The sequence below is a fragment of the Balaenoptera musculus genome, chromosome 2, assembly GCF_009873245.2.
Source record: "Balaenoptera musculus isolate JJ_BM4_2016_0621 chromosome 2, mBalMus1.pri.v3, whole genome shotgun sequence".
Taxonomy (NCBI): Eukaryota; Metazoa; Chordata; class Mammalia; order Artiodactyla; family Balaenopteridae; genus Balaenoptera; species Balaenoptera musculus.
In genome coordinates this window covers 31,687,723-31,713,537 of record NC_045786.1, presented here as the reverse complement: position 1 = coordinate 31,713,537, position 25,815 = coordinate 31,687,723, and the positions used below count along the sequence as shown (strand labels likewise).

General features: G+C 55.3%; 1 protein-coding gene across 5 annotated transcripts in view; it reads left to right on the top strand.

Annotated features, from left to right (window-relative positions):
• The first annotated feature begins 4,773 nt into the window (after positions 1-4,773).
• APBA2 (amyloid beta precursor protein binding family A member 2) overlaps positions 4,774-25,815 on the top strand; it is a 230,682-nt gene continuing 209,640 nt past the window's right edge. For 4 of the 5 annotated variants that reach the window (XM_036844817.1, XM_036844814.1, XM_036844818.1 and 1 more), the window contains exon 1: positions 5,201-5,266. The gene's annotated coding sequence lies outside the window, so the exon portion shown is untranslated. Of the gene's footprint in view, positions 4,870-5,200; positions 5,267-25,815 lie in introns of those variants that run through there. The other variant, XM_036844816.1, reaches the window with a different exon arrangement.

Below are 25,815 nucleotides of genomic sequence, written 5' to 3'. Positions count from 1 at the left end.
GTAAAGATGTCCAGCCTTGAGCCACCTCTCGCTTCACACAAAGTGGGAGGCCAGGTGCACAGCCTGGAGTCTGTACCCTCAGTGCTGTCTTTGGGGGACATCCCCCCCGACACCAAGGGGGCCCCATTCCTTCCCCATCAGGGCCTGACTCTGGCCCAGGTGGATGGCTGGGGCTGTGGATTCAAGCGGCTCTGAAGTCCTGCTTCTCTCCAAATGCCCCAGCCCGGCTCTTCTGGCCGCAGGAGACAAGGGTTTGCACAAATGCTGCCTTGGGCCCTAAACTGGTAAAGGATCCACCCGAGCTATGCATCTTCTCTGTTTCTCTCCTCCCTTCCATCACCAGAAACACTGCCCGGTTCCGTGCATCCCCTTCCTCCTGGCTTCTCAGAACAGCAATGCTCCAGAACGAGGGCCACTGGGACCCTCGGCACTGGACCCACAGCTGCCTGGAGGTCACCTGGCTCCAGAGTCCCAGCCTCAGGTCTGGCCTCCTAGGGCCACTGCTGGACCATTGAGCTTTGGTCTGGAGCCAGAGAAGCAGAGCCGGAGGTGAGACACCTGTGCAGGGGACTTCTAGGAAAGAGTTCCCAGGAGAGACCATTGGGGTGGGGGTGGCCAGGACAGGCCGTGGGAGAAGCTGAGGAAGGGGGGCAGTTTCAGGTGAATTCCCAGAGCCGCTGGATCCCACAGGGCACTCTGAGGGTCAATCCCACCTTGGGGTTCGTCCCCCCTGGCAGTAAGAGAGCTTCTCTCTTCCCTACCTGTCTCTGCCAAAAATAATAAAATAAATTAATAATAATAAAAAAAACCAACAACAAACCTCTGCTTTTTCTAGACACGCCAGCACCTGCGTGGTGGACCCCTCCTCAGAGGCCCACCCGAGGGTGAGGCCTGGGCCCCACGTTGCTCTGCAGATACCTGTGTCCTGCAGCCCATTCTGTGTGGTCACTGAAGGTCACTGAAGGTCTGAATCTGGAGGGTCAGGAGCCAGAGGGTTCATAGTTATAATCATTGCTATAAAGCCTGAATTTGGGGGCAGAATCTACGTCCTGAAGTCGGTCAAAAAAATCGACAGTATTTACTTTGGGGGAAGGTCCTTTGCTTCCGTGGTTGGCAAAAGCATTTCTATACTACCTCCCTCTGTGTCTGCTAAAGTAAAGGAAAAACATGTTAGAGTGGGATATGCTCTAACAGGTTAGAGTTCACTCAAATTCACTATAGTGAATTTCCCCAGTGACTTAAGTCCTGAGGGTAAAAGAATCAAAGACCTCCATGGGGGTGGTTCCATCCTGGACCTTGGGGATTTTCAAGGTCAACTTGCTCACCTGAACAGATGAGGAAACCATACGAGGGAGGCCCCAGGTGACCTACTTGGAGCCCTGTCCTGGCTGGTGTCTTAGCTGGGGCTGGAATACAGGACCCCTGGCTCCTGGTTCAAGGCACTTCGACTGCACAGGATGAAGGGGTAAGGAAGATGAGCCCAAGTGCTTGGTGTTGACGAGAGGTGAGACCCAATGAGGCTTGTGCCGAGGGGTGACTTATGGAGAGCAGTTCTGCTGACCCCACAGAGAGAGGACATGTGTGTGTCAATCAAATCCACTTACACACTCGGGGGGGAATGAAAGAAAAATTAACTTTCTATCTTTCGGGAATGTCCTCCCCAGCCTATGAGGCAGAGCATTAGTCTTCTGCCCTATATAGGGAAAGTGTGCATTATTTGTAAAAACTAAGTTATGCCAAGTGCTGAGGAATTGACAGGTTTTTGGCTCCACTTTCCTGCCTTGTGGGGATTCTTGTCTAGCTGGGGAGCTTCTCGGCTGAAGGGGACGGGCACCAAGCCTGCAATTCAAGAATACTGCCACTAAGTGGCGACAGGGAGCAAGACCAGTGGTTCAACCCTATAGCCAGGGAGGTATCTATTGGGTTGGACAAAAAGTTTGCTGGGTTTAAGATGTTATGGAAGATGCCATTTTAGTGGCATCAGATGGGGTCTATTTTCTTCCCTTGGGGAAAGGGACCAGGGATTTCAGATGTCTGTTACTCTCCAAAGGGTTAAGAACCAGGGTTATGAATGATAATTTAAAAATTTTGCTTTGGGATAGATAATAATATTATATACTTCAAAAATAGAAAAGGTAATCAGTGAAAAGTCTTCCTGTGACTCCTGCCCTAGCCACCAGTTTCCTTCCCACAGGCGACCAATATTTATGAGTTTCTTACGATCCTTCCAGAGAGGCTGTATGATGGCACACAAGTAGGTGTATGCTCGCTCTTTTTTCCCTTTTCTGTTTTTACACACGTTGGCACACTGATCACATCTTCTGCTCTTTGTGCTTTCACTTAACAAACTATCTTGAAACTTCCATGTTAATTCATCATATGGTTCCTTGTTCTCGCTTTGTATTTCAGGGTTTGGATGTGCCCTCACGTTTTTAACAGTCCCCCAGTCAAGAATACTGAGGCTGTTTGCAGTTATTTGTGACACAATAATGCAATGAATAACTCTGCAAAATAATATGGCTAGCTTGCACACGTGTGGTATACATGTTTAAAAACTCCTAGATGGGCTTCCCTGGTGGCACAGTGGTTAAGAATCCGCCTGTCAATGCAGGGGACACGGGTTCGAGCCATGGTCCTGGAAGATCCCACATGCCACGGAGCAGCTAAGCCCGTGCACCACAACTACTGAGCCTGCACTCTACAGACCGCAAGCCACAACTACTGAGCCCATGTGCCACAACTACTGAAGCCCTCGCTCCTAGAGCCTATGCTCTGCAACAAGAAAAGCCACTGCAATGAGAGGCCCGCACACCGCAATGAGGAGTAGCCCCCGCTCGCCACAACTAGAGAAAACCCACGCACAGCAGTGAACACCCAATGCAGGCAAAAAAAAAAAAAAAGAAAAAGAAAAAAAAATCCTCCTAGAAATAGAGTTCTTAGGTCAAAGGGCTTGTACATTTGTAATTTTGATAGAAGTGATCTAATATTCCTCCATAGAGGCTGTGCTGATTTACACTTCCCAGGAGAAGTGCCGAAGTTCGTGTTTCCCCTTGCCCTCTGGAACATATTGTGTTATTGCACTCCTGGGTCTCTAACAGGCAAAAACCATGGCACCTAGGTATAGTGTTAATTTGCATTTATCATTCTGAATAAGGAGGACATCTTTTCAGATGTTTAAAAGTCATTTGTATTTCCTTTCCTGTGAACTCTCTGCTCCTTACCTTTGTCTATTTTTTCTTTTGAGTTGTTCTTTTTTCTATTTCTAGATGCTATCGACATATTAGGGAAGTTAACTGTTGGTGAAATGAGTTGCAAATATTTTGCTTCTGGTTTGTTGTTGACTTTGCTCATGGTGGTGATTGCCAGGCAGGGATTTTTATGAAGTCAAATTTAACAATCTTTTACGTTACAGCTTTTCAGTTTTGTGGAATACTGAGAAGAGCCTTCCCTACTCCAAGATTCTTGAAAAATCCTCTGAAAAGAGATGGCTGGCTGGAGCCCGGCAGACTCAGGAGTCTTGAGTGAGGCTGGGGCGGGCCTGTGCCTTTGACCCCGTGGACTCTGAATACCAGCCACTGTTGCTCCCGTGCACAGGGCTGGGGTCTAACCCTGTTGGTAGGCCCAGAGCTTGCCCATGGGAAGAGGGGACCACAAACAGCAAAGACAGCTTACCTCAGGGGCCAGGGGGATGGGTCAGGAACCTGCCCCTGGCCTGCTTCTGGGCTCTGCCTCTGTGGCCTTCTTTTGGCACTTGAGCTGCAAAGTTGCCCTACCAGGACACACCTCTGCCCCCCTCCCGCCCAACTGGAGGCTCAGGCCCTCTGGGTCACTGTGAGCGTTGGGGGGTGCCAGGGGGAGTTGGGGAGCAGGGAGGGAGACAGGCCCACAGGGCCCATTCACAGGAAGTCCACACCAAGTCTGCGCTGGTCCGGCTGGGGACTCAGCTTTTCCCAGGCCTTCTGCAGGGCAGCAGGAGGAGGCCCACGCAGGCCTCCTCTTCCCTCTTCAGAACTGCCCCCACCGCACTGGCACCCTAATCCAGCCAAAAGAAGAGACAACAGAAGGCAAATAATCAGGATTTGAGCGAGGGAGTCACCAGAGCCCGGCTCGGACCGGCAAGGCACCCTGCGCATTACTCCAGGTGGAGCCCGCAGGTTACACGACTGTGTGGGACCGAATGAACTGGCCAGAGGGGTCAAAGGTGACACCAGCGTCTCCAGCATAACCTTCAGGGGGTTCCAGGGGGATTATTCCCACTGTAGGGTGGATCACCTCCTCTCCTTGGGATGTGTGTGGGGAGCTGGAAGTGGACGTGGTTTGGGTCCTCTCCGTTCAGGACTGCAAGGAGGGAAAGGGCTGCGGCGAGGCCCTGGGGGAGGGGAGGCCAGTGGTCGAGGCCAAGGCAGCACAGGACATTGGAAACGGGGTGACGGGATGGTTCCCAGGGATCTGGCATGCAACCCGCGACTAGGGGATCTGCGGCGGGTAGGCAGCAGGGGTCCTCCCGTCCGGAAGGGGCTCTCCGTGGCCGAGATCCTACCAGGGCTTCTGGCCTGGGGCTCCCTCTCGCCACGCCGCCGCGCGGGGCCGAGCAGGGCGCGGTCGCCGGGGCCCCTCCGCCGAACACGCTCGGGAGCTCGCCAGGGGGCAGCGCGGCGCCCAGGGCAGGTGCGGGCGCAAGAAAGCCTCGCTGTCACCTGTTCCACCCGCCGAAGGACCAGACTCCAACGGCCCCCGATCCCGCAGGTCCCGGGCGCGCCCGAGAATTTGTGTGCTCCCCAGGAACCGGGGCGGTTGGAGGGCCGCGGCTTCCAGAGCTGGGCTCGGTCCCCCAGCCCCGAAGCCGTCCCCGCAGCATCCGGAACCCAGGTGCGTCCTCCTGCCCGCTGACTGTCCCGGCGCGGGCTCAGGGGAAGGGGCTGGGCACGCACGCATCTTTGTCCTCCTCCCTGTCTTCCCGCCGCGCGCTCTCGCCGGGCGGGGGGCGTGGGCGAGGCCGGGGCGGGGCGGGGCGCGAGCTGCCAGCCGCAGGCCGGTGCGGGGTGCACCCGCGGGCCGCGCCGCGTGCGCCGGGCAGGGGCGGCCCTGCGTGCCGTACGCCGCGTCCGGGGCGCGCCCGCTGCTATCCAGCTTCCCGGGCTCCGCAGCATCTCGGTGCGCGGCTCACAAAGAGCTGCGGCGGCGGCCCCGCGCTCGGCCTCGCTGACGGAGCGGCGGCGGCGGGCCGGGGCGGCAGTGCACCCGCGCGGCCCCGCGCCCGCGCCAGGTAAGCGGGAGTACGGGCCGCTCGACCCGCCCGCGGCCGCAGTCTGAGGGCGCCCGGGCGGGAGCGGGGGGCTGGGGCGCTGGGGGCGCAATCGCGCGGCGCCGCGGGCGGGGGGCCCCGGGGGGTCGCGGGGAGCGGACCGGCGCCCCCTGGACCGGCGGGCGGGCGCGGCGGGGCCGAGCCGGCGGCTCGCTCATCCCGGGCGGGGGGTGCCGCGGCGAGGGGCGACCCGGCGCGGACCCGGGGCGCGGGCCGGCGGTGGCTGCCCGCTCGGGTCCCGCCGGGCTGGCCGGGCCGCTGGAGCGTTCCGCGGCCCCGCTGGGCGCTGGTACCGAGTCCCTGTGCCGGGCGGCAACTCCCGAGTTTGGGGTCGTTTCTGGGTTCCCTGCCTCCTGGGAAGCCGAGCCCCGGTCTTCGAGCCCTCCCCGTTTTCCCTTTATAACGAGGCCCAGCGGGAGAAACTCCTCAATTAAAAATTCCACGGTCAGGTTCCCCTGGGCGGCCGGCGCAGGGCTGGGGGCGCGGCGCGGACCTGCCCCACCGGCCTAGCCCCTTCCTTTCCCACGCCTCCACCATCCCGGCCAGGCTGCTGCTGGGAGGTTGGGCTTCTGATGGTCAAGGCGAACGGCGAGCCCCCCGCCCCCGAGCTGGGCTGTGTGCCGGGCGGGCCTCGGTGTGCCAAGGCCGGGGGCGTACTTGCCCTGGACCCGGTGCCGGTGCCGAGGGAGGGTCTAGAGGGGCCCACCCAGCCGGGGCCTCGCGGAGCGAGGAGGCTATTAGCCTGTTGGTCTCAACTTAGTATTTACTTGCAGAAGGAAGACTTGATTTTTTTCAAAGCTATTCGGATACGGCCTGACAGGGGCCAGCCTCAGATCTGGTTAAGCGAACTCACAAATGGCCGTGGGGACGGTCAAGTACCCCAAACCGGGCATCTCCTTTGTTCCCTTCATCCTGTGGGCTGAGTTGTCCCTGACCTCTTCAGGCTCTGTCCCCTTTCTGAGAATTCCACCCCCCACCGCCTTTGAGAGAAACAGTGGTTTTAGAAATAACGACCTGAAAGCTTCGAGGGTGGGAACAGGACAGCTTTTCCCGGGGTTCACATTTGATGTGCTCTGTGGGTACCCAGAGCCTGGTGGGCGGCTCCTTTCTCAGGCCTCTGGGTTAGTGGTCCTTCTGGTGAGGTGAGGTGGGGGGTCTCTCGCCTTCTTGTGGGTGGTGTCCATCCTGCAGGGGACACAGTGGGATTTCCCAGTCCACAGCTGCCAGGACCCCCTGCCCTGTGCCCTCACTCCTGGGAGGCTGTCCATACTGCCTCCACTTGCACTCAGGAGGGGGTCTCCTGAGCGGAGAATGACCGCGGCTTGTAGCCTCCTGGGACTCTGGGTGGTGTCCAGGGCGAGTTGGAGCTTGCTGGGGGTCAGCTTGCTGAGTGGCAGCCTCCCTGGTGGGCACCACAGTACTGGCGGAGAGACCCTTGGAGTGGTCTCCAGGCTGGGCCAGGTCTGCGTGGTGGCACTAGTTTTGGGGCGCCCCGTCTCTTCAGACCTCTGCTCATTGGTTGGGAAGCAGGATGGTGTCCCTCCCCCAGTGCCTGCCTTTCTATCTCCAGGGTACTGGGCTTCTTTGCCTGGGAGAAGTGTGGGCTGAACCAGATGGGGTGTGTGTGTGAGTGAGTGTGTGTGTGTGTGAGCGTGAGAGCCGGGGTGGGCTCTGGCAGGCAGGAGAAGCCCAGGCCGGTCAGTTTCTTACTCTTTTGCACCTTGCTTGCTTTCTCGGGCACCCCGGGCTCCAGCTGTGGCTTGTTAACTTGTCTGCATGCCTCTCCCTTGATTACTTCTAACCCTTTTTTTAAAAAAAAAAAAATTAGTTTCACAGGAATAATTGGTGGGGATGGATTGTGAAATGGAGGCGCATAAATAATCCAATTTGCCAACTGAGCTAAGAAATGCTGGATAAAAATAAAAGATAATTGTAAAAGACACCAGTTGCACCCCTGAAGCTGAGAGGGAGCGCTAAAACACCTTGATGTTTCCTAGACACAACTGAGGAACTCAGAGGAGAAGCACGTGTGGTGGTAGCCAGGCTTTGTTTAGATTGGGTGGTCCCCGAGGCCTGTTGGGGGAGGGTGGGGGCAGTGTCCGGGGGCACAAGCCCCCTCCAGGCCTCAGCGCCTCCAGGGCACCCCGCCTTCCCATCCTTGACCTGGCACACCTGACCCAGAGCCTCAACAGGTCAGCGCCTCTGGTGACACTAGGGTCTGAAGTCTTGGAGAAACCTTTATTGTCAGGGGAGTCAGGAGGGCTAGGAGCAGGTGGGCACAGAGGCCCTGAGTTGGCCTCAAGGCCTTCTGGAACAAGTGGCAGAAAGCAGTACGCCTGCCTTGCAGCCTGGCCTTGAGAGAGTGGGAGAGAGCCTGGGCTCACGTAGCCCTGACCTTGCTGGGGTGGGGAGCGGCGTGGGCACTGACTGCCTTGCGGCTCCATCCCCAACTTAGGTCATGTTTGAGATGACTGCCTGCCACGTGGGGGCTCTGGTGCCCGGTAGATGGTCGGTGGTGGGGCGTGTGCCCACAGGGAGGATTCTCTGGCCCCTTCCTCTCCCGAGACCCCGCCCACCCCCTGGGTCGGGTCCAACAGAGCAGCCTGCAGGCACAGGCTGAGTCAGCCGTCGTGGGCGCCGTCTTCCCTGCCTCTCCAGCAGCCAGTCCTCTGCTCTCCCTGTCCTCCTGGATGACAAGGGAGCCCAGGGAGGGCAGTGACCTCAGTGTCACACAGCTGGGCTCTCTCTGTGGGGCTCGAAATTCCTGAGGCTGCTTGGGAACCCCCTCCGTTTTGGAGGGTGCTGTTGCTGTGTGACTTGTGATTTCTGTGCCAGCTGCAGGGTGTCCCAGGTGTTTGTTACTCAAGCCCGCAGTGGCTCCCCAGTGCCCACTCCATACCCACATTCCTCAGCCTGATTTGTTTTCAAGTTCCCTTCCTCACTCCCAGCCATACTGTCCAGGCTCTGGTCAGGCAGACTCACTGCCCAGGCTTGCTTTGCGTTGTCCCCACCCCATCCCCACCTGCCACCTTAGCCTGGGGCCCTGTGTCCATCCTTGATCATCCCAGATGAATATGGGCTCTTTCCCTCTTATCCCTTGGTCACCAAGTTTGCCAAGCTCCTGCCTACCTCAGGGCCTTTGCACCTGCCCTTCCCCTCCCTGGCACGTGCCTCCTCCAGATGTCCACCTGGCTTGCTGTCTCACTTCCTTCTCTGTCTGTATTTCAGCTCCCAGACCACCCTACATAAATTAGCATCACTTCCCCCTTTCATGTTAACCTTGCTCTGTGTTTCTTCTTAGTACCAAATGCAGTTTGTTATTTATATACTTTGTTTATTCTGTCTCTTACTGCTCTAACACAGAGACTTTGTTGACCTCTGTATCCCCGGAGGAAAAATAGTGCCTGGCACCTCGTACACCCTCAGTGGTACTTGTTGGATGAATGAATGAACGAATGAATGAAATCCCAGGAGCGTCATGCTTCCTTCCAGCACAAGCCTGGCACCCTGCTGCTCCCTTCCCAAGACCCAGCGCCGGAACCAAGCTGGATTCACTGCCAGAGCCTAGAACAGAACCTTGCCCGCAGTGGACAGGCAGAAGAGAGCCGTGGAATGGTGGGGGGCAGGTCAGATGTTGCATAGGCCAGAAGACAGCGTGGCCGGGAAGGCGATCCAGCCCCAGGAGTGGGCATTCTGATCCTTCACAGAAACTCCCTTTAGGATTTTTTGGTTGTCTGGATGTTCTGTGCTCGGGCTGTCCCTGCCGTCAGCTGGGTTACGGATGTGCTGGGAATGATGCCCCCTCTTTTTTTTTTTTAATATTTTCTTTTTATTTATTTATTTATTTGGCTGCGTTGGGTCTTTGTTGTTGCACGTGGGCTTTCTCTAATTGTGTCAAGTGGGGGCTACTCTTCGTTGCGGTGCTACTCATTGCGGTGGCTTCTCTTGTTGTGGAGTACGGGCCCTAGGCGCACAGGCTTCAGTAGTTGTGGCTCTTGGACTCAGTAGTTGTGGTTCGCAGGCTCTAGAGTGCAGGCTCAGTAGTTGTGGTGCACGGGCTTAGTTGCTTTGTGGCATGTGGGATCTTCCCGGACCAGGGCTCGAACCCCTGTCCCCTACATTGGCAGGTGGATTCTTAACCACTGCGCCACCAGGGAAGTCTGATGCCCCACTTGGCCAGGTTCCCTTTCTCCTCCATCTGGAGGTTTCTAAACTGGTCTTTTCCCTTATGTCAGACCCGACGTCTCCAGGCTCCCGGCTGCTCTGCCTGACCCTGTTTGCCAGTCTTCCTCCACCTGATTCTCCCTGCCTGTGTTCTGGCCCTGCTGGGGAAGGCACTCTGGTTTTATAAGGAGAAAGGCTCTGCCACTAATCCCGGGGGCCTTGGGCAAGTCACTGGCTTTGGGAGCCTTTCTCAGCATCTGTCACATGTGCATGACAGCTCTCGCCGAGATAGTTTTGAGGTCCAGACGAGATCCAGCATTGAACTGATTTGAGATACTGGTACGTGACGACCAGAGCTTTGTGGAGTGCTGGTGGCCCTAGGCTTGCTGTGGCTTCTCCTAGTCTACTGAGAGTTTGAAGGGTCAGCTCTGCTAGCTTCATGTACAACCTAGCAAGAGAATGTAGTGCTTCCTAAACTGTTAAGTGCCATTCTGATGTAAGGGGCTGCATCTGTGGTTTTGCGTCTGAAGGATCAAAATTAAGAAAGAAAAAATACGGGGTTGAGATGCCGGTGTCTCCTGACCACAGAGATGTTTGCATCTTGTGGTTTTTCTGAAAACGGAAGCATGCTGGCACTGAAAGGTGGTTTTGGATGGAGAAACCAACTGGAATTAAACACACGTCATTGGGCACTTCTGTTCTGTTGCCTTCTCTCCCTCTGCATGTGCTGTTTTAAATAGTTTCCCGCCGAGCCCGAGAGACAGGTCTTCACTTGGCAGTGGGGAGGCTGAGGACCAGGCAGCTGTGACTTGCCCGAGGGGGCTGCTGTTTCAGGGCAGCGCTGGTATTGGATGGAGAGCACAAAGCCCCATGACCACCCCCCGCCCGACTCCCCCATCTCCTCCATCCTCCCTACCCCACTATGTCCCACTGGGGCCCAGTTTGCATCAGATTTGTTTTGTTTTTTTAAATTAATTAATTAATTTTTGGCTGCGTTGGGTCTTCGTTGCTCTGCGTGGGCTTTTCTCTAGTTGTGGCGAGCGGGGGCTACTCTTTTTTTTTTTTTAAACAGGGAAAAAATGTCTTATTTAATTAATTTATTTTTTATGAATTTATTTTATTTTTGGCTGCGTTGGGTCTTCGTTGCTGCACGCGGCCTTTCTCCAGCTGTGGCGAGCAGAGGCCACTCCTGGTTGCAGTGCGCGCGCTTCCCATTGCGGCGGCCTCTCTTTGTTTCGGAGCACGGGCTCCAGGCATGTGGGCTTCAGCAGTTGTGGCACGTGGGCTCAGTAGTTGTGGCTCGCGGGCTCCAGAGCGCAGGCTCAGTGGTTGTGGTGCCTGGGCTTAGTTGCTCCACGGCATGTGGGATCCTCCCGGACCAGGGCTCGAACCCATGTTCCCTGCACCGGCAGGCGGACTCTCAACCACTGCGCCACCAGGGAAGCCCAGGAGGCTACTCTTAATTGTGGTGCACCAGCTTCTCATTGCAGTGGCTTCTCTTGTTGCGGAGCACGGGCTCTAGGTGAGTGGGCTTCAGTAGTTGTGGCTCATGGGCTTCAGTAGTTGTGGCTCACGGGCTCTAGAGCACAGGCTCAGTAGTTGTGGCACACGGGCTTAGTTGCTCTGCGGCATGTGGGATCTTCCTGGACCAGGGCTTGAACCCGTGTTCCCTGCGTTGGCAGGTGGATTCTCAACCACTGCGCCACCAGGGAAGCCCTCAGATTTGTTTTTAAACGGGGTGGGCGTGACTAGGACTTGTGACCACTTATGTGATGGGTACAGGGGTTCATTTTCAACCTGTGCCTAGAAAATCTGATGGTGGTGACCTGTCGCCCTGAGCTCTGGTTGGCGGTTGGAGAATAATGGACATGTCACAGGTGACCCAGGGCCCTTCATGGGGACAGCAAGAGGGCTTGGGAGCTTGCCATCCAGGACAATAGCTAACATTGTTGGTGGATTGGTAAGGTGTTTTCCTTTTTTCACTCGGAGGTACCATGGATTCTTTGCACTTCCTGCCCCTGGAATCAGCTCTGAAATTTCAGGCACTTGTTCTGGACAAATTTTAATTAGTCAACTGTCGGCATTTAGAATTTTCAGTTGGGAGATATGCACATATATATGTATAATTGTATTTTAAAAAAAAATATATATATATTTATTTCTCATTGGATTGGTTTTACATTCGCGAATGGACTCTCAAGCAAGGCAGCTCTAAATATGTGTTTCTCTGAACTGTTGTGGGCCCCGCTAATTTTCATAAAAAAATGTAGTGTATAGTTTTTCCCAGTTTGTCTATCAGTTGTCTTGGAAAAATCCATTGTTTCGAAACTGGGGGACCCGTTTGCTGAGTGAGTGCCCACATTTAGGGATGATGGATTTCTCAGGCTCCTCTGGCAGCAAGTGTGCACGTTGCTCAAATAAAACACGGTTTACGTTCCTCAGTCTTTTGGTGTAATGAGCGGGCCATGTGCTCTGACATATGTCCATGTCATCCAGAGCTGGTGACAGCTGTCAGGGGTGGGTAATCAGAAGCTCCAGAAAGCCTCCAGCAGCTGGCCAGCCAGCCAGCGTGGCTGTTGGGAGTTCGAATGACTCCTTCTAAGAGGGGCACCCGGAGGCCTGCGCTTCCTTCCTTACCAGCCACCAGCTGCGGTGAGGATGGGGCGAGACCAGATGTGTGTGTGTCAGCGTTTGTGACAGTAGTGTGCCTGGTCAGTGCCAGTCACCGGGCTTGGTGTGTGTGTGTGTGTGTGTGTGTGTGTGTGTGTGTGTATCCATCCCCAACTCGCCTGCCAGGCCTCAGACACCAAGTGCTACCTTGGGTCTCTGGCTGGTCCCCGCTGGCCGCAGTGAGAGCTGGTGGCTGACTGCTGGACAGTGGGTCCCGGCCGCGGGTCCCAGCGCTGCCTGCCTGGCCTGACCGCTAGATCGTGAATCCCTGAGGCAGGCCTGACCTACGGCCCCTCCTGGACATGCCTTTATCCGTGTACGTGTGCCGCGAAGATTCTGCCTGTGACCTTTCCCTGCCCTTCGGGTGGCGGACAGGAGCGAGCCAGTGTGTGGTGGGGTGGACGTGCCGTCTGCTTCCTGCTCTTGGGGGGATATCTCTGTGCTGTTTCTTGGGTTGGAAACTCTGACAGCAGAAGCCCCTCCAGACCAAGAACTCTTGACTGTGTCTCTCCTTCGGGCTTTAAGAGATTTCAACTTTCCAATTAATTGCATTTCATTAAATAACAGTTTTCTTCGTGATCACAGGCTGGTTTGTGCTTAATCAGCAGGGAGGACTGTGCGGCTTCAGTGGCTGTGAGCGCACCCGGAGGCAGAGGCACCTCTCGCTTGCATCGACTTCATGGGGGAGCCGCCGTGGGGGCCCCTGGATGTGGCATCGTGCTCCCCACTCCTCGCTTTGGGAACCCTTGCCTTCACTCTGCGTGTGTTGCTACTTTCATCCGTCGTATAAGATGACTTGTCTAACAATGGAAATAAAGGGGTGCCAGGCACTTAAATGGCAGCCCCTTCCCCACCCCTGGCATTCACCTCCCGGCCCTCTGATCTGTGGGGTCACTGCAATGCTAGCCCCCGAGCCCCTTTGCTGGGAGCTCCATCTGTCCATCCATCCGTCCATCCAACAGGTATTTCCTGAGCGCCCGCTCTGTTCCATCACCCCCAGTCCCTGTCAAGAGCCGAGTGGAGTCAGGAGAGAAGAGCGGAGAGGGGGGCTGCTGTAGAATGCGGGCGGGCATCGGAACCCAAGGCTGCCTCTGGCTCCAAAGTGCTCCCGGAGCAGCCCAGGCTGGAAGGTTTGAGTGCCCGGCGTGGGGGGTGTGGGTCAGGGACCCCATCCTGGAAGAGTGAGTGGGTTTGCCCGTCCAGAGCTCAGGCCAGAAGAGCCTCCAGGCAGAAGGGCCAGCCTGGAGTGGGGGACCCGGTATGGGGGTGGAGCTGAGTGTCTGGCAGCAGGATAATGTGGTTTGGGCAGGTCAGCAGGGGATGGCGGGTCCTGACCGTCAGGGGCTTGAGCTGCCTTGGAGGCCCGGGGGAGTCTTGCTGTGTTTGGGGGCAGAGCAGGTGGGGTGACACGCACTCTGCCCGGCATCGTCCAGCTGAATCTAGGAGGTGTTTCCATCACCCGGCTTCAGGACCAGCTGGGCCTCCGGAGGCGTGGTGAAGGATGAGGAGGAGGCTGTGATGAGAACCGGGGGAGGGCGCGGGGACTGGGCGGCGGAGGTGCATGGAGGGGTGCCTCCAGGCTCGAGGGGGGCTCTCGGAGGGGTGCTGCCAGGAGGCGTGGGGAGGGAGGAAGGACGGAGCCCAACACCTGTGGGAGGAGGCTGCTGCCGCCACGTCCCGGCCTTGCTAGCTCGGGTGTTTAATTTTACCCTTTAGAGATTTACAGGCTTTCTAGATTAAATTGCCACTATGCCTCTATAAGAACGACAAAATCCATGACAGACCATAGATCACATTATTAATTTGCTCACGTGGAGTTAACCTCTGTGGCCCCACTGACTTACTCGGAAGGATGAAGGACGCCTGGGAGACAGAGAGGCCTCTGTGCAGTTGTCAGCGAGCGTGAAAGGCCAGAGGGACCCAGGTCGCGGTGGCCGGGCCACCCTGCCCACCAGGTGGCCGCCCTCCTCCCGTTGCCGGGGCTCCTGGTGGCTTCCTGGCCTCCGTAGGGAGGGGGACCGACTTCTGCACCAGCCGTGCAGAGGGCAGAGGGCGTGGGGAAGCCGGGCTGCAGGTCAGGAGGTTGGGCTCCAGGGGCCTCTGCAGGCTGCTGAGCTCTGGGGGATTCTTGGAGGGCTCCTCTCAGGAGCCCCGAAAGCCTGGGCACCCGAGTTCCTGCCCAGTCGTCCCCTTTCAGGCTCTGGTGGGCTGTTCATCCTCCGAGTAATGATGGGTCAGAAAACATGTCTTACAGTTGCTCCCCTTTCTGGACACGTGGACAGCCTGCTCTTTGCGTCGGCACAGGTGGGGGTGGGCGCCATTCCCTCTCCGTGGCCCCGAGGCTCGGCCTCTGCGGGGAGCTGGCTAGGACGCTGGTGAATGTGTCTTTCACAGCTTACTGCCGTGCGCTAGAGCTGGAAACTGCCTGCTAATTGTGGGGCAGTTAGAAGTCATGATTTGTTGGGAGAAAGATGCATTTGTTGGGGTGGGGGACTCTCCCTGTGTGTTGACCTTTCTGCCTCTAAGGGCCAAGTGGCTGCTCCAGGTGGGGACGGGTGGGGATTGCGTGCTGCAGGGGGGCAGGCCTGGGGCTCGCTCTCCTGATGGTTTTCATCAAACACCGAATATTTCGCTGCAGTTCGTGTTGACTGATAGCCCAAACCGGCTTTCTTCCTTTACAGTGAAATAGAGAAGCCAGACTTGGTGTATTTAACATCCGATATTTCATGGCAGAAAGCCAGTGGTCACACTGGTGGCATGCCTCTCTGTGCTCACGCGTGGTACCCACAGCCATAGATGGGCCGTCCCGTGCAGCCTTGATTAGCAGCTGCTGCCGACTGACTCAGAAGATTCTCTAAAATCCACATGTATTTGTAGAAATACAAATAGAGTTTAATGTCCCAAAGTAATGGTCACTTCCTTGAAGCGAAATTAGCTCTGGTTTCAAGGAAGTAAATGGAGGCATAACACATTAATTTGGGACTGAATTGTGTCTCGCTCACCCGAGTTCCCAACAGTGGTGTGCAAGCTGTCATGCGTTTTCCTTATGGAAACCGTCCTGGCTGACAGAGTCCTGGAGGCCGTGGTGGGTATTCATCATCCAGAATTCATGGCAATGCATTGCTCACATCCATCTGGACCACACATCTCAGGCCCTGACGCCAAAAACACGTGTTCCCCTCCACACCGTGTGCTTCATGGAAGATGTTCTAACAAATTACTCATCTTAAAATAATGCACTGTCCAAGAAAAAGGCAAACAACTGAGTAGAAAAAGGGACCAAAGACATTTCACCAAAAAGAAGGCCCAGTAACCATATGGAAAGGTCCTCAACTCCATTAGTCATCAGGGAGGGAAATGCAAAATAAACTGTAAATGTTTTAGGGTTCTCCACAGAAACAGACAATAGTGTGTGTGTGTGTGTGTGTTATATATATTTGTTTTTTTGTTTTTTTTGGCTGCGCTATACATGGCTTGCGGGATCATAGTTCCCCGACCGGGGATTAAACCCGGGCCGTGGCAGTGAAAGCACCGAGTCCTAACCACTGGACCGCCAGGGAATTCCCTATATTTGGAGATTTATTATGAGGACTCACATGATTATGGAGGCTGAGAAGTCCCCAGATCTGTGGTCAGCAGCTGGAGGCCAAGAAAGCTGGTGTGTAGTTCAGTCTGAGACTTGAAGGCCTGAGGACCCAGGGGGCCCATGGTGTGAATCCCAGCCCAAGGGCAGAAGATGAGGTGAGAGGTCCCAGCTCAACAGTGAGGCAGAAAAAGGGGCAAATCCCTCCTTCCGCCATCTGTTGTTCTCTTCAGGCCCTTAGTGGGTTGGATGCTGCCCACCGACATTGGGGAGGGTGTCTGCTTTACCGAGTCCACTGATGCAAATGCTCGTCTCATCCAGAGACACACAGACACACCCAGAAATGATGTTTAATCTGGGCGCCCTGTGGCCAGTCAAGTTGACACATAAAATTACCCACCCCAATTTGATACCATTACACACCACCAGAAGGGCTAAAATTGAAAAGAGCACAAACTAGGCATTGAAGAGGATGTGGAGCGGCTGGAACTCTGATGGTTGATCGGGGTGTAAGTTCATACAACTGCTTTAGGAAGCGGTTTTGCAGTGTCACCTAAAGTTAAAAATGCACATACTCTGTGACCAGCAGTCCCGCTCTGAGTGAAACTGGGTGCAGTGTGCATACGGCCACTGTCGTGGGCTGCATGGTGGCCCCTAAAGATGTGGCGGGTCCCCATCCCTGGAACCTGTGAATGTGACCTTACATGGTGAAGCTTTTGCAGATGTGAGTTGGGACACTGAGATGAGGAGATGATCCTGGCTTATCTGGGTGGGCCTTGCATGCCATCACAAGGGTCCTTTTTTTTTTTTTTTTTTGGCGGGCCCCAACCAGGGATCGAACCCGGGGCCCAGTCCTAACCACTTGACTGCCAGGGAAGTCCCCACAAGGGTCCTTCTAAGAGAGAGGCAGAGGGAGTGTAGACACAGAGGAGAAGACAGTGACCACGGAGGCAGAGATCGGAGTGATGTGGCTACAAGGCAGGGAATGCCGGCAGCATCCCCAGCTGGAAGAGGTGATTCTCCCCTGGAGCCTCCAGAGGGAGGGGGGCCCTGTGAACGCCTAGATTTCAGCCGCTGAAACTGCTTTCAGATTCCCGATCTCCTGAACTTGAGTTGGTCAAAGCCACGTGTTTCTGGCAATTTGTTCCAGGGGCCACAGGAAACTAATAGAACCCTCCAGACGCATGCACCAGAGCATCCGTAGAAGCGTGGTTGTCAAACTACAGAGGACCCAAGGTCCACCGGCAGCAGACTGCGCTATACACTGGGGCTCATCACACATGGAAATCATCCAGCAGGCACTGCAAGTGTGTGCAGTGGCCTGGACGAGTCCTGCCACATGCTCTTGAGCCAAAAACCCAGACACTAGAGTCCCTAGTCCCTACCGCATGGCTCCACTGATGGGAAGGGCAACAGGCAACTCTCCCATGTGGGGTGGGAAGTCAGGGTGCCCTTGGGAGATGGTGATTAGAGGGGGCACCAGGAGGGCACCAGGAGGGCACCGGGCTTCTGGAGGGACTGACAATGTCCCGTTGATTTATTTTTTTCTTTTTTTAGATTTTATTGACATATAGTTGATTTACAATGTTGTATTAATTTCTGCTGTTCAGCAAAGTGACTCAGTTATACATACATATTCTTTTTCATGTTCATTTCCATTATGGTTTGTCACAGGGATATTGAATATAGTTCCCTGTGCAATACAGTAGGACCTTGTTGTTTATCCATTCTATATATAATAGTTTGCATCTGCTAATCCCAAACTCCCAATCCTTCCCTCTCCCACCCCCCTCCCCCTTGGCAACCACAAGTCTGTTCTCTATGTCTGTGAGTCTGTTTCTGTTTCGTAGATATGTTCATTTGTGTTGTATTTTAGATTCCACATACAAGCGATATCATATTTGTCTTTCTCTGACTTACTTCACTCAGTATGATAATCTCTAGGTCCATCCATGTTGCCGCAAAGACAATGTCCCATTCTTTTTTTTAAAAAATTAATTAATTTTATTTTATTTTTGGCTGCATTGGGTCTTCGTTGCTGCACGCAGGCTTTCTCTAGTTGTGGCGAGCAGGGGCTACTCTTCGTTGTGGTGCGTGGGCTTCTCATTGCAGTGGCTTCTCTTGTTGCGGAACACGGGCTCTAGGCGCACGGGCTTCAGTAGTTGTGGCACGCGGGCTCAGTAGTTGTGGCTCTTGGGCTCTAGAGTGCAGGCTCAGTAGTTGTGGCACACGGGCTTAGGTGCTCCGCAGCATGTGGGATCTTCCTGGACCAGGGCTCGAACCCGTGTCCCCTGCATTGGCAGGCGGATTCTTAACCACTGCACCACCAGGGAAGTCCCAATGTCCCATTCTTGATCTGTGTGAGGTTTGCCTAGGTGGGTTCCACTTTATGATAAGGAACTTTTCAGTGTCTATATTAAACTTCAATAAAAACTGAAAAAAAAAAAAAAGAGGAGTACAGCATCTTGGAATCTTCAAGGAGAACTTTCAATTGACTGACTCATGGATTATTTTCCTGCTGGAACAATAATATCAAAATCAAGATTACATTTAATTTAATGTGAGATGATTAAATGTGGCCATTCCAACAAGTGCTTATTAATATTCAGATGCACATTGTATTTCCTAAATGAAATCAGAGTTCATAAACCCAAGTAGGATGCTGAGATCTATACACAGGTAATTGATATGGATAAGTTCTCTCCATGAGAGTTTTTCTTCCTGCACAAGGGCAGAGCTGTGCACTTAAGGAAAACCAGACACAAACAGCCCGAGCACTTGAGGGTCACATGCTCTGTGGTTTCAGGTGAGTGGGAAACCAGAGAGCTGTAGGAAGAGATAACGGAGCGAGATGGTGTGTATGAACAGCTCCTTTGGGTCGGCCCAGAAACTGGGTGGGGATTCCGAGGGGCCCCCTGTCCAGCGCTCTCCAGGCCACCCTGCCCATCACACTGAGATCCTAGAGGTCCCTGCTGTCTGTGCCCACAGCGCTCCCTGGCAGCCTTCCCGGCCCCTCCCACCCCTCCAGTTGTGCTGGGAGACTGTCCATCAGCCGTCCAGCTTTGGGCTGGGTCCCACGTGTGGTCATCGCATCCGAGCTTGCGCACACGTGGTCTGTGTCCTGCGCCGTCTGAAATAGACGAGACCCACAGCATAGTGGTCTCCTCTGAGGTGGTCCACAGAGGTGCGAGGGAGGCCGGGAGGTGACACCTGGCCTCAGTGGTCCTAGGCATGCTCCTGGCTCCACTCTGCTGGACTCCCAGCCCAGTCCTGGTGCTGGGATAGCACGGAGGCTTCATCCGTATGGCTCGAGGATCAGAACGGGGGTCTGAGGGCTGTGCCTGGACAGGCGGAGGCTGGGGCCTGGGTGGCGCTGCACCCACCCTCCGGGGCCCATGGGGAGCCAGCCTGGAGCAACGGGCCCTGCAGCTCTGCTCAGCCTCTCCCCAAGGTCTTGTGGCTGGTGTTTGTGATATGGAGAGCACCGCTGCTTGTGTGTTTGGGGTCCCAGTACTTTGCCCGTGGTTGGGATTTTAGGAGCAGGTCATATCTGTGGGTGGTGTGGTTCAGAAGTCTAGAAACGCAAATTCGCTGAGCCCGGTGAGTGCCCTCCAGCTGCACCTCCTGCAGCCTCCCTGACCACCCTGTTTGAAATGCATCTCCCTGGCTCCCCTCTTACGTGGCCAGCGGGTGGAGGAGGGTGTGGGCCTGGGCCAGGAGCAGCTTTACCCTGGATGCTTAACGAGGGAGCTGGACTTCCGCCAGGGGCCTGCCTGGCTCTTGCTGGCCTGAGGGCTGCTCCTGGCAGCCTGGCCACCCTGGGGACATCGGGGCAGCTCAGAAGGAGACATCTCAGTGTGTGCAGAGGGCAAAGCACCACGCTGGGTTCCTGCAGGCACACAGGAAACGGTGCGGAGGAGATTGGACCCTCAGGGAGCTTTTGATTTGTGTGTGTTGGCCTCAGTGGAGATAAGAAGAAAGGGCCAAATGGGGCTTCTGTGGGGTGTGGCCACAGAGGGAGATTCGGGCCTGCAGGAGGTGCTCCCTGCTGGTGGTGACTAACAGAAATGAGGGGGGGGGAACTCCCCCCTCTTCAAGCGTGGGCTGTACCTGGCAATGTCCTTCCAAAGAGCACAGCCTGGAAAAGGGGAAACAGAGAAACTTGACAGTGGAGAAACCTGATAACCCTGCCTCGGCCACGGGATCCAGGTCCCCCAGCAGTGATGGGTCACCTTGATGGTGTGCCCCTCCATGGGATGTGATGGGGATGGCTCTTCAGCTCTGTGGCCTTTCTGCCCAAACCCCAAAACTTCTATCTAATCACAAGGAAAACAGCAGTTCAATTCCAGCAGAGGGGCGTTCTATCAAATACCTGAGCAGCACTCCTTAGAACGGATGAAACCGTAGTTTCACCAAAATCTGAGAATCTGTCGCAGCCAAGAGAAGCCCAAGGAGACAGGACGTTTAAATAGAATGGGTGGGATCCTGGAGCAGATAAAGGACACTGCGTTAAAACTAGGGAAACGCCAATAGAGCGTAGCCTTAGTTAGCAGTAACACACTGATATTGGTTCATTAACTGTAACAAATGTGCGACTTTGATGTGAGATTTAATGACTGGGCATGTCAGATGAGGGGGTCATTCTATGGGAACTCTGTACTATCTGCACAAGTTGTTTGTAGGTCTACAACTATTTAGAAAAAAAAAGTCTTTTGAAAGAAATTGGAGGGCAGTTTGAGTCCCATCACCGCGGGGTTCCTGGCGGTGGGACCTGGGCTCCGAGCCTTGCTCTCCATCCCCCCCCCCCCACCCCGTCCAGCTCCAGACCCTTGGCTTTGTCGTCCCTGTTGGTCTTCCTTCTTTCCTGTCCACACGGAACCTGAGGGAAAGTTCAGTCCAGTATTTAGAATAGATTTTTTTTTTTTTTAATTTATTTATGGCTGTGCTGGGTCTTCGTTTCTGTGCGAGGGCTTTCTCTAGTTGCGGCAAGTGGGGGCCGCTCTTCATCGCGGTGCGTGGGCCTCTCACTGTCACGGCCTCTCTTGTTGCGGAGCACAGGCTCCAGACGCGCAGGCTCAGTAGTAGTTGTGGCTCACGGGCCTAGTTGCTTCGTGGCATGTGGGATCTTCCTGGACCAGGGCTCGAACCAGTGTCCCCTGCATTGGCAGGTGGATGCTTAACCACTGTGCCACCAGGGAAGCCTTTTTCTTTTTGGCAGATCCCCATGATTCTTTCCTTACGGTACATTTCCAGAAGTAGAATGGCTGGGCCGAATGTGAAGGCTGCAGATTGACCTCCAGAAAGGCTCCATCGCCCCCAGACCCTGTGTGAGGGGGGAGGGCCTGCCTTGCTTCCCTCTCTCCCCCTTTCCTGTCCTCTGCCTCCTCCCTCCCCTCGCCTCTCTCCCCAGCCCTCCCTTCTCTCTCCCTCTCTTGTCCTCCGCAGGAACATTCTCTCCCTCCTCCTCCCCTCCCTCTCCCCCCCCTGCTCCTCTGCCTCCCTCCCTGCTCCTCCCCATCCCCTCCCCTCCCCCTGCTCCTCCCCCTCCCTCCCTGCTCCTCCCCATCCCCTCCCCTCCGCCTGCTCCTCCCCCTCCCTCCCTGCTCCTCCCCATCCCCTCCCCTCCCCCTGCTCCTCCCCCTCCCTCCCTGCTCCTCCCCATCCCCTCCCCTCCCCCTGCTCCTCCCCCTCCCTCCCTGCTCCCCCCTCCCCTCCCCTCCCCCTGCTCCTCCCCCTCCCTCCCTGCTCCTCCCCATCCCCTCCCCTCCCCCTGCTCCTCCCCCTCCCTCCCTCCCCCCCCCCCCCCCTCCCCTCCCCCTCCTCCTCCCCCTCCCCCCCCTCCCCTCCCCTCCCCCTGCTCCTCCCCCTCCCTCCCTGCTCCTCCCCTCCCCCTGCTCCTCCCCCTCCCTCCCTGCTCCCCATCCCCTCCCCTCCCCCTGCTCCTCCCCCTCCCTCCCTGCTCCTCCCCCTCCCCTCCCCTCCCCCTGCTCCTCCCCCTCCCTCCCTTCTCCCCCCTCCCCTCCCCTCCCCCTGCTCCTCCCCCTCCCTCCCTGCTCCTCCCCATCCCCTCCACTCCCCCTGCTCCTCCCCCTCCCTCCCTGCTCCTCCCCATCCCCTCCCCTCCCCCTGATCCTCCCCCTCCCTCCCTGCTCCCCCTCCCCTCCCCCTGCTCCTCCCCCTCCCTCCCTGCTCCTCCTCCCCTCCCCTTCCCCTCCCCCTCCCTCTCCCTCCTTTGATGCTACACCACTGAGCAGGGGTCCAGCAAATAGCATTCCAGCTGACCCCCCCGGGGGGCCTCCCAGCGCACAGGCTCCCTAGGGCCCCTGGTCCGGGCGGGGTTTGCTTGTGGGGTTTTGAGAGGAAACCAAGAACCCATGGGGGAGCCTCTGGGGAGCTTCAGAGGCTTCCCTGTGACACACAGGCTGATACTGAGGTGTGATAACATTCTTCTAGGGAGACATCCCTTCCCTGAGAGCACCCTACCCCCATGCTGGGGGTGCTGGGGCACTGACCCCATGGGCGGGGGACCCGAACCCTGGGCTCACAAGCCATTATTTATTTAAAAAATACCTTATTTCTCTGGCGATTTGGCAAATGGATTGACGCCAGGCCCTCTTCCTGAACCACCTGGGACCGCCCCGGTGCATGAGTCAGGCTGGTCGCCACCATGGGGCCCTTGGCCTGGTGTCCTGTTCCCCCGACGCCGTTGGCTGCCCTGAGAATCCAGGGAGAAGCTGCTGCCAGATTCTGCGGCCCCAGGAGGGTCTTTGTCCTCCTTTCACAGAAGCAGTAGGTGCGTGGATTCGCTCTGTTGAGCTGGAAGGAAGAATTTTAAAATTTCCTCCGGTTGAAGAACGCAAAATGGAACAATCTACATCAATTCCCCCAAATTGGACTTGTAGGCAAGTACTTGGAGAAATGGACTATTTCCTATGCATGGAAGCAAAGTCCGTGGGAACCTCCTGGTAATGAATTTTAAAGTGCTTGTCTACTCAGTCTCATTCCCAAATCCTGAGAGTCTTAAAAACCAGAAGCTGGAGGCCTGGGGGGTGGGGGGCAGGGCTCCCCACTCTGAATGGTGGGGAGGGGGGCAGCTGGGAAGGCCCACCCTTCTCTGCTGCGGTTCCCTTCCTCCAGGTCAGCAGCACTGTTTGTCAACAAGCGTGACCATCTCTTTTACTTCCGAAGATTCTGAAATTTAGGAGTGGTTTTGAGCCCTCTTTAGGTAGATGCCGTGTTCTGACATGCAGAGTTTCTATGTATTATTTCATTACCGAACAGTGAAAGAGCTCATAATTAACATATGGAGATATGCCATCTCTTTGTTTCAAATATTCCCTTCTAATAGTGATCTCGTGTCTGTAGAGGAGAGAGCCATCTTCTGGCCGCAGAGCGTGGGGTCGAAGGACCCTGGCCTCGTGGGTGGGGTCTGCAGTCTGTGGGTTGGGGGAGCCTGCCCGGGCTGTGGGCTGCGGATGGGGTGTTTTGATTATTGCCGCCCCATCTTCCAGGAACCCCTTCCCCACTGAGGTTCCCTGACACCCCATTTCTGGCCTTGTTCAGGCTCACTTTCTCCACTCACACGAGGGTGCCCAGCGGGAGGAAGCGGCAGGGCTTTCCGTGCCATCTTCAGAGCTGATGGAGGTGGAACCAGGCCAGCTGTGTCAGAATTTAGTGGGGGAGCAACTAGCAAGAAAACCCACTCTTTCCCTGTGGCACCAGAAATTCTGGTTAGAGGGATGGCCAGGAGTAGGAACAGGACGTCCACCGTGGACAGGAAGTGACTCCCAGCATGCGGGAGATGGAGACCAAGTCCAAGGGCCCCGGATGGGAGACCAGGGTGAGTGAGGTCTGATGCCAGGGGGTGGGTGGGGCTCGGTTATTTGAGAAGAGTGTATTTCCCTGATCAGCGGGACAGGAGTTCCGTTTCATTGGGGTCCTTCCTTCTAGTTTGGGATGGGTTCTGGAATGGTGGTGGTTGTTGTTGTTGTTTTTTTGGCCATGCTACACGGCTTGCAGGATCTTAGTTCCCCCGACCAGGGATTGAACCTGGGCCCCCTGCATTGAAAGCGCAGAGTCCTAACCACTGGACCACCAGGGAAGTCCCTGGAATTTGTATTCTAAGTGATAAAAAGGGGCAGGCGACTTTTCATGGCGGTGGGGTTAGCTTTGTCAGGTCCCCCTGACCTGGAGAGGTGGTGTCATTAAAATCCGGTAACTCAAGCAGTGCAGTATGATTAAGGACTTATTTATGTCATTGTGTTTTATTCGAAAGTTTGAAATCTGTTAAGGTGACTTTTAGGATTCTTGGTGTGGGTTGGGGACAAGTCTTTGTGTGGGTGGGTTTAATACCTTCTTGTGTGCACCTCATTTCCTGGGAATCACTGAGGAACCGCTCTTTGATTTTCAATTTTAAACCCTTATCTTCCGACAATCGGCCTCATCCAGAGCAGAATGGGCTGCAATTACAGTCTTCCTAATGGGATGGGTTTTATTTCGAATGAGTGGACTGAGACAGCATTTCACTACGTTCGTATGACTGCTCACAGTCGCCCATTTTTCTTTCGTTTAGTGGGAAATGTGTCGCTGAAGCCTGCTTCTCAGTCCTGGCCCCATGGTGGCCTGGGCGGATCCTGGCTCAGATCTGAGGCCACCTGTGTGCATCATCGGACGGGCCAGCCGTGGCCCAGGGAGGGAGGACGAAGGAGGGGCCCATGTGGCTTTTATTTTGCTGCATTTTGTCCAGAAACATTTCGTCTGCTGGGCCGAGTGGTTTTGATTTGGCCTTCAGCGGGAGTAAGGCATAGCAGGATTTCACGGGCTTCTGTGATGGCCAGAGATGCTGGCCAGGATGCAGAGACAGGCGGGTGCCACGTGGGATGGAGGTGCAGGTCCCAGAGAGCCTGGCAGGGCCTGGCCATTCTCTGCAACAAAACTGTTTGCTTTCACTGACATTGGAGCGCTGGGATCAGGGTCCCACCGTCGACACGACTGCTCACCGCATCTCCCTGTAGCTGGCTCGTGAAATGTTCCAGAGTCAGAGAGTATCTGAGCTGTTTGTTGTAGCGTCTGTGAAATGTTCCAGAGTCAGAGAGTATCTGAGCTGTTTGTTGTAGCATCTCAACTTGGGAGAGCTCGGTCACCCTTTCAGCCATAAAGTCTGCCTTTCCCCAGAGGAGTAGATGCCAGAGAAGGTGTGTTTTCTATTTGAATCAACCCTGATACAGCCTCGGAAGTGCCAGAAAGGGGATCTCGCCTTGACACATACAGATGGGAACCCTTTCATTTCCAAAGTCTGTTAAAAAATCTTAATGCTTGTTAAAAATAATCCACTTAACCATTGGCAAAAATATCCTCTTGTGTGTTTGCAAATTATACCTCTGCCTCTCTCAGGTGCCCCGTGAGTGTGGGTGATGCTCCTGAACGAGGCTGGAGCCCCTGGATTTTCCGGAGCCCCCGGCCTGACGCCTCCTGTGAGCTGCTTGTGCCGTAGAAAGGGCAGCTCTCCCCGATTTTGATAAGAAGGGCCTCTGGGCTCCTCACCATTCAGAGAAACAGTGGAGTATCTTCTCTGTCTCCCACCTCATCCTCCTGAGTAAGTCTTGCTCCTTGTTCCCTGACAGTCATTCCACCAAAGTTATTTTTTAGACAGAGGCTTCTCTTTCGGTTGCCCCAGGCCCGGGGCCCCTCCACGGGGAGAGGAAGCATCTGGGAACATCAGCTGATGAGATGGCTGTTGCGCCCCCCACTCTGTCTTCTGACATCAAGGATATCTTTATTTTTTTAAGTTTTTAAAATTGTGGTAAAATATACGTAACATGAAATGTACCACTTTAATCATTTTTATGTGTACAGTTCAGTAGTATTAAGTACAGTCACTTTGTTGTGTAACCGTTACCACCATCCACCTGCAAAACTTTTTCATCTTCCCAAACTGAAACTCTGTCCGCATAAACGCAAACTCCCCATTTCCCCCTCCCCCAGCCCCTGGAAACCACAATTCCACGTCTAAGTGAGATCATGTACGTAGTGTGTATTTGTCTGTCTCTGTCTTATTTCACTTAGCATAATGCCCTCCAGATTCATCCACAAT